The following is an 8,822-nucleotide window of genomic DNA, read 5'->3' on the forward strand; positions in this document are numbered from 1 at the left end:
AAAACAAGGTTGTGAGAAAACTAAGGTAGAAAATAAGATAAAGCTCAGGGTAATGTTAATATCCAAAGTTTATACATTGCTAGTGGTAGGCCTGAGATTTGGCTCCAAGCATTCCAATTAATTAATAATAATTGCTTTTATAGACAGCAATAGAGTGGTCTAAGTTCCCTAGTCATCAGAATCTACATCACCCCAGATGATTAATCTAAGCCAATCACAGTGACCCTACCTCTTGTCAATAAGTGATTTAAGAATATGTATATGACTGAATTCTGACAAAGTAGACAAAGGAGAAAGTCTTGGGGAGGAGAGGTTTCCAGGAAAGATCTCCTCATTCTTAAATGAGAGACAAGAAGGGTACAATCCCTTTATTTCTCTGGATGTTGTTGTGTCAGGATACCTGCCTGGAACTGATGAGCTTCCTTTGCTATCAGCTTGCTAAGCCAAAACATAGAAGAGGGCAGAGCCAGTAGAATCCCTGCCAGGAGAAGTCAGACCCTGACATAGTACCCTGGAGCCACGTTACCTCTGGACCTCTGGTTTTGTGAGTTATGACATTTTCTTTAAGACAATTTGAATTGGGATTTTCTGTTACTTGCCTCCAAAAATGTCCTAAGTGATATAAAAGCAGGATTTAAGAACAAGGCTTTAAAATAGACCTGGTTCTACCATTTAACTTGTTCTATGTAAATTTGAGAAAGAATTGAAATCTTTAAACATCAATATTTTCATCTATAATTTGGGGTAGGTAATGCCTACTATACAGGATTGGTGTAAAAATTTAGTAGAGAAAAAAGCATGTAAAATGTTTAGCCCAGAACCTGATACATAGTGCTTGATGAAGAGAAGATTTTAACACCAAGGAAAAACACAGACAATCGATACACAATTGATTGGCTCTTTGAAATGGCAATGGAACTTTCCCAGGCTGTAATTCAGGCTCTCAACCTGTCTTTTGTGAGGATGGAAGACAACTGACCACTTCTTGCTGTAAAATAATCCATTACATGTTGAGAGATCATTATTAGGGGTCTCATTTGTTAATCCCCACTAAATATCTAAAACCCAAACTATGAACTAATTGACCTTTGTTCAATTAACTTGTGCTCTGACTGAAGGGACACAGTAGTGTGACAAGAGTAGGATTCCAGTGTCACCATCAAGTGTCCAGGCAAACAAGCAATCACCAGAAGGGTCTTAACTGTCTCAGCTCCTCTGGCTTCAGTCTCCTTATCTCCGCAGATGTGCTCTGCTTAAGGTCTCGTGGTTACTGCTGATGCCAGTAGCCTTAATCAATATTTTTACTCCCCCTCATTCCAAAAAGGATCTGAGGTCAATTATAATAAAATATATATTTCAATATATTAAAAAATAAGGATGAGGCCGGGCACGGTGGCTCACGCCTGTAATCCTAGCACTCTGGGAGGCCGAGGCGGGTGGATCCTTTGAGCTCAGTTCGAGACCAGCCTGAGCAAGAGCGAGACCCCATCTCTACTAAAAATAGAAAGAAATTATCTGGACAACTAAAAATATATATATAGAAAATATTAGCCAGGCATGGTGGCTCATGCCTGTAGTCCCAGCTACTCGGGAGGCTGAGGCAGTAGGATCGCTTGAGCCCAGGAGTTTGAGGTTGCTGTGAGCTAGGCTGACGCCACGGTACTCTAGCCCGGGCAACACAGTGAGACTCTGTCTCAAAAAAAAAAAAAAAAAAAATAAGGATGTGAGAAAACTGAGGTAGAAAATAAGATAAAGCTCAGGGTATTGTTAATATCCAAAGTTATTAAAGGTTCTTTCCTCCTTCACATCTTGCAGAATGAAATCCTTTAGAGCCCATTCCCAGAGAGACTATGGCAATAATGGTTTGTTTCTCTCAACAAACCAATTATGATTGGTCACTAGATCATCTCCAGCCAGTCCAAAGATCTCCAAGCATTAGACCCTGACCATCAGCCAGAAGATCTCAATCTAAGGCTATGTGGTCAAGCTATCAGACCACCTAGCGTTGCATCAGCAGCAACGATGACAGAGGATATGAGGGCTGAGGGGGAAATGTAGCTGACTGACCTGAACAAGTCTCTCTTGTCTATAGACCTGCTTTTTACCTTTCTCCAGGAAACAGAATTAAATGGCTAATTTAATTATGTTTCTTGGGGACAAAGATTGTGTCTTCTTCAGTACCACTCATTGCCTGAAAGTGTTGAGAATACAATAGTCGCCCCTTATCTGAGGTTTCACTTTCTGAGGATTCAGTGACCTGAAGTCAAACTCAGTCCAAAAATATTAAATGGAAGATTCCAGAAATAAACAATTCATAAGTTTTAAATTGTGCATTCTGAGCAGTGTGATGAAATCTCATGCTGTCTCGCTCAGGCCTGCCTGGGACCTAAACCATCCCTTTGTCCAGCTGACTATCCAGGCTGTAGATGCTACTCATCCATTAATCACTTAGTAGCTGTTTCGGTTTTCATCACACATTATGAGAAGAAGGGTGACTACCACACAGTAAGATATTTTGGGAGAAAGAGACACAGAGAGAGAGACCATGTTCACATAACTTTTATTACAATACATTGTTATGATTTTTCTAGCTCATTATTAGTTATTGCTGAGGTAGGCAGATCTCTTGGGCCCAGGAATTCGAGATTACAGTGAGCTATGATTGGGCCACTGTACTCCAGCCTGGGTGACAGAGCAAGAACCTGTCTCTAAATAAATGAATGGATAAATAAATAAATAATGCAAATTCCAGTAGGCACATTTAAATATTTTTATAAATTATATTTTCTACTTATAGAAAAATATATTGGTCTTTTTAATAATCATAACAAAAATTTCACTTTCTCTGTACTTAGTGAAAGGACAGTCTTGCTCATGCACTAACAAGGAAAATAACTTTCTAATTAGCAGCCTTTTTAGAGCAGTATGAACTCTGCCCCTAAGGTTAGTAACATGAATCTCTCTCCTACAGAGATGTCTACCTACCAATTAAAAGAAGCTGAGCAAACAAAGGAGAGTGTAAACCCTCATTAACATTTGCCAGAACAGGTCAATTCACATTCCAAAGGAGAGGAGTCTCCCAGACAGGGGAGAGAAAGGGTAAACAATTGTCATTAAAAATTCACTACCTATAGGTGAAAAGGTTGTTTTTGAGTTTGTTTAAACAGCCTTGAAGAGTTCCCAGCCAGGAAAGCAGAGGCACAACCTTTCCACCTCCTCAAGGACAGATGGCACCAGCTGTCTCCCACTAACAATCTATAACCAAGAAGAAAGAAGAAACCAATTCCTGTTATCAACCTGCTACAAGAGAGACAGAAAAGACTAACTCAGCAGTTTCTCAGCTGTCTTCTACTAACTGAGCTACAATCGTAAATTTCCCCCTACTCCTCAGCCTGCCCTAATAAAGAGTCAGAGTCGTTTGGCCTCAGGGCCAGCGCCTCTCTTTATTTCTGGTGCTGTGCCCTCCTTGTCTTTAGAGAAGGAGTAAAATAAACTTTGTGCTGCTTTCTGTCCTAAACTTAGAGAAATCTTTCTCACCTGCTTACAGACTTCATACCCTAACACTTGGCAACATAATTGCATTATGATGGTAATGAACTTACTACTCTGAAATTGTAGTAGGTCTTACTTTTACTCAAAATTAAATTCTTCCATTTAACTAGCTGCACATTTTCTTGTATTCCTTCCACATTTGGAATCCCAATAATTGGTTTTGTAGCCCGATCTTGTGGTCTATTAACATAGGTAAATCTCTCTAGTAGTTCTATTCATCTTTTGATTAAACTGATCATATTGCATAGAACAGTAAGCTGCCACTATTTAAATGAATTCGTAGTAGACCACGCTAGGCCTTTTCGATTTGCAAATTTACTTGTAAAAGCCATGTCCATATAGCAGCTAAATGCTCAGTCTTTTGGTATTAGCACAGCACGAAAAGCAACAGTTTTGTAGTTTGGTAGCATACATTTACTTAAAAAATACGTGTGTGTGTGTGTGTGTGTGTGTGTGTATGCATTTCCTTCCATGATACGCTTTATTGCTTATAGACATGAAATAAATTATTTAACCACCTGGCCAAATATTTGCCAATGTGTTTGGTTATTGCTTCTTATCTCTATAAAAGACCACTAGTTAAATGCTTCCTTTTCTGGTATCTCAACATTAGCAAACAAGAGTACAATTTAGCACTTCGCTTGATGATTGACAATGTTCAAAGGCTCAGAAAATGCTCATGGTTAGGCAAGGGAGAGAGTATTTCAACTTTAAATCTTAGCCTAAGTTCACAGTGTGAACTACCTCATTCACACAAAACTGAGAAAAATGTAGAAAAATATGACCTTCTCAGGGACAATGGTTGTGACATGTATGAGTTTCCCTAAGTAAATCTAATACAAATGTATGAGAGGCATTAAAAGACAATATACCAATTCAATATACTTGGGAAGCATTGTGGACATAAGAATTAGCAGGTCATTTTTATAGGAAAATCTGATACTTAGAAACACAACAAATTGGACATTGGTATTATGACTTTAATCATCTGAATGAAACAATGAGCTTATTATCTATAATGACTCACTGCTATACTTTCAACACCTTCAAGGATCAATTTCACCCCAAAGCAAACCAAGCCAGCGCCACATGGTCTGCTCTCAAGCAGTGACCTCTCTGATTCAAATGCAAAATGCTATTGCAGATGAAATTCACTGGGACAAAATGTTCAATAGAAAGATTACATTTCCAGTGGGGCAGAAAGATATTTGCCAGCATCTCATTAAGGCTTCGATACAAAGTCTTGGATTTCAATCAGCATTGAGATAGAATGGCAATAATCCAGTAGCAAGAATGTAGCGAGGGCTTTGTTTCCGTAGCATTATGCATTTTTCCCATCTACAATAAAATCTTGAAAAAATATCCAAGAGAAGAGATATGGAAGGAAATAACCTTGTAGTCATTTTAATGTCAGTTACACAACGCATTCTGTGAAGCCTCTGCGGCCTAATAACTTTGCCTCTCATTCAGGGAGGAGAAGGTGACATCATTTACATTTAGTCCAACACGTGAAAAAGGCTGAAATTCTCTGCACCGTAAATGCAGCCTCAATTCTTCCCCCTCAGCAGCCCCACCTCCCATCATTAATATAGTCCAGCCATTTCATAGCAGCATTTTATCCTCTTTCCCTAGAAGTAATTTACCGACTTAATGGAAATGTGAGAGATTTGCTTTAACAGATTTTATGAATTTAAGCAAAAGGTCCTGCTGAACATTTCCCTCTAGAGAGAGGTTATTCTTTGGCCAGGAGGCCTTTGTAATAGTTCAGTAATCAAAAAAGATTTGCCTCGGACTTGCTAATTTGCTCAGTCTCTTAAGTAACAAAAGGGTCTAAACTCTGCCTCTCAATTTAAAGTGAGTCTCATAAAAGCTTCCAGTTTAGCAAGAAATCTAAGAATTCACAATCTGAGCTCTTAACCCCATTTCAATTTGTGCAAGTGTAATATCATTAGGGACTGATTTCTTCTACAGGGTAGTTGTGGCTTTTCATGGAATTTAGTTCTTTATCTGAAAGGTGGTGTGGTAGGGGAACACAACAGGGTAAACTACTGCAGAAATAAAGTTTGTTTCCCCTGAAGGATCAGAATCTGGGAACACTGCAAATTCGTAAGAAAGTCTCTTTCCTATGTAACTTTTGGTTAAATTCTGCCAAGTAAGAACTCTGGACTGGACTTTAATTAAGGGGTGGAAAATTCAACTGTACTCTTCTTAATTTTCATGGTTGTCTCTGAAAAGGGTGCAATTAGGCAGAATTGTGTCACTGTACCCACAGCTGTGTCCCCGGCATCTAGAATAGTGCCAGGCCTGGGATGCTCAATGGATATTGGCTGAATGAATGAAATGCAACAGAACAGAGTCATTGTCATTGTTTGGTCATGGAGAGTTTTTCATCAGGTTCCATAAACAGCCTGTCATTCTTTGACTGGCTTTTTGGGGCTGGTTGCTCCAGCTCCTCCTGCTTCCAGACCCCTCTTCCTGAACCCAACTAATCAAACTGTGCAACCTCATAGGGAAAATGTATAATTAGGATTAGGGCCTCTTAACCCAGAAAATAAGCAGACGAAAAATAACCTGTGAATCTATAATCTTGCTCAATGACCTTGGCACTTTAAAAAAAAGTCTACACAATTGAGAGCCATATTTTCTGGAATTTCTAAACCGTTCTAAATTTAAGTATTTTGTCTCACTGCTTCTTAAGTCACTGCCTAACCATGTGCTCATCATAGTTAGACTGGAAGGTAGGGAGAGGGGAAGAATGTTACTGAAAGCTCAGGCACTTGCCCACCAGGCCACATCAGAAGAATGAGGACAAGTGGTTGAGGAGAAGGAAAGAGAAGTTTATTACTTTGCCGGCAAAGGAGGAAAATGGTCAACTACCATCTCAAAGTCCAAACTCCTGTACATAAGCAGAAATACAGAGCTCTTAAAGGGAGGGCTCTCAGTTCTAGGCTATTGTCATTTAGCTACAGTTAATGATTGTAATCGTCCCATCTCTGCCCAAGACAAAGGTGTGCCCTCCACCCCTCTGGGACCCCCACCCAGACCTCTGTAGGCCAGGAACCAGGCCAAGGAAGGAACTGACCGTTCAGCTGAGCTATCTCCTGCAGCACAAAGAAGAAAAGACATTCCCCTGCCCCTCCTGACCACCTGTCAAGGCAGCGATGCAGGTCTTAGTTCCCAAAAAAGACTGGGGGGAGTTTTAAAGAGAAAAAAAACATCTTTTGCCATTTTTTTTGGCCATTCCCTCTGTTACAATAATAAGATAGCAGGAAGGCGGTAAGAGCTTCTACCCAAGCTTAGTTTGAACTAAATTATGTCCTCTAGATATGTCATTCTGTTAATTATTAAAAACCCCATCAAGTATGGAAAGTTTCCTATAAATAAGGTAAAAAGACAATATCAGGAGGTTCATAAGATATACAAAGAAACAATAGCTAAGAAAACAACACATTTGGGGAAGTGGTAATAGTTCAGTTTGATAGAAATATAAGCAAGATTATTTCTTTTTCAATACTATCTGCATCTCTGTTAATATTCTTCCTGAAACACCTTGCCACTCCTAGTCGGATTTTTCCTGATCACTTTATATAGGCACCATCTAAGGACTTTACCTGGCCTGTCTCATTGCAGATAGTCATGCTTATTAATGAGCTAAATCATACTGAAGTCTTTCAACTTTTAGAACCAAAGAAGAACAATAATAAAAATCACTTTGGAGCCGGGTACCATGGCACGCGCCAATGGTCCCAGCTACTTGGGAGGCTGAAGTGGGAAGATCGCCTGAGCTCAGGAGTTCTAATCCAGCCTGACCAGCATAGTGAGACCATCTCTTAAAAAAAATCGCTTTTGTTAGAATACAAGTTTCTGTAGACTACTGCTTGCCAGAGGCAAAAAAATAAAAACAAAAGGAAGAACACTTTTAAGGATTTTGCCTTTGTTAATAATTCCTACATTTTTATTTTGAAAATGAATGTGAATACATTTTTGTCTTAAATGTAATTTTTGCCAAAATAATGCACAGACATAGGTTAAACAGTCAAAAAGTAATACAAGGGTCCTGTCCTGAAACTTCCTACCAATAATATCTGTACTTTTGGCTGTTTCTTCTAGTATTGATCTCTTCATTTCTAAATAATATTCTTAGGTTATTTGTCGTTCGTTTAACAGTTATAGATTTTTTTCTGACTTCCTCTATGGAAGATGAGAAATTTTTTTAATTAAAAAAAATTTTTTTTAGGCCGATCTCACCCCTTTTGGAGCATAAGGGCAGAAGATGAGAATTTGACTCTTACCCATATGCAACCTCCTACACACATCTCCTTCCTGTTTTCATTCTCCTATGAAGTTATAGTATAATTTTCATTCAGCCAAAATTCAGTGTTTACATTATTATCATTTTGTATTTATTATTACTCATAGCTAAGCTACATAGTATACTTTAAATACATTTTCTTTCTGGTACAATGTTTTGTTTTCTCTGGCAATAATTTCCTTATATTTTCATTTGCTTAATTTTCTGTGATTCATCACCAAACTCTCTAAGAAAAAGGTAAATATCCTCCCAATATATTCAGACACACCAAGAAATCCAGAGAAAGGAAAGGAAAAGTAGCTCCATTTTAATGATTTTAGCAACATCCCTGCTGCATTCTCAGATTCCCATCTGGCTTGGCTGTGTCCAAGCCTGCTATATGCTAACAGCTCCCTTCTCCCCTTTATTGTCTTCCCAGATCCTATGTCTTCTTTCTTGCTTTTCTCTCTTGTTTTTGCAGAGCAATGTCATTAAAATTTCTTATTTTAATATTATAAACTTGAACAGGCAATGGTTGTTTGTTTGGGGGTTTTTTAGCTACGCATTTTTCTGTCTCGAACTTTAGTGCAATTTGCATACTACCTGAAAGTCAAAGGCCACCAGAGCTCTTTGGACTACCTTTTGAGAACTTTTACTCTATTACCTTACGAATCAATCAAAAACACATAATTAGACCTATTCTTGTTGCTGTGAGAAATGCAGAGAAATATATAAGACAAACAAGGAGTTTACAGCATATAGATTATTATTATTGTCACTGGGCTAATTTCTGTGCTCTGATAATTGAATAGGAAAAACGAAATATAGAGAAAGATAGTTGCCCCTTCATAAGAGGCTTGCATACTCATCAGGTGTGAATTTAAATGGAATCTGGGTAGTGATGCTCTATGTTTCAATTGTTTTGCAGAATATTCCATTTAAAATAGAAATCATGGCCAGCATGGTGGCTCACACTTGT

This window comes from Propithecus coquereli, unplaced genomic scaffold (assembly GCF_000956105.1).
Source record: "Propithecus coquereli isolate 6110/MARCELLA unplaced genomic scaffold, Pcoq_1.0 Scaffold34, whole genome shotgun sequence".
NCBI classification, from domain to species: Eukaryota; Metazoa; Chordata; class Mammalia; order Primates; family Indriidae; genus Propithecus; species Propithecus coquereli.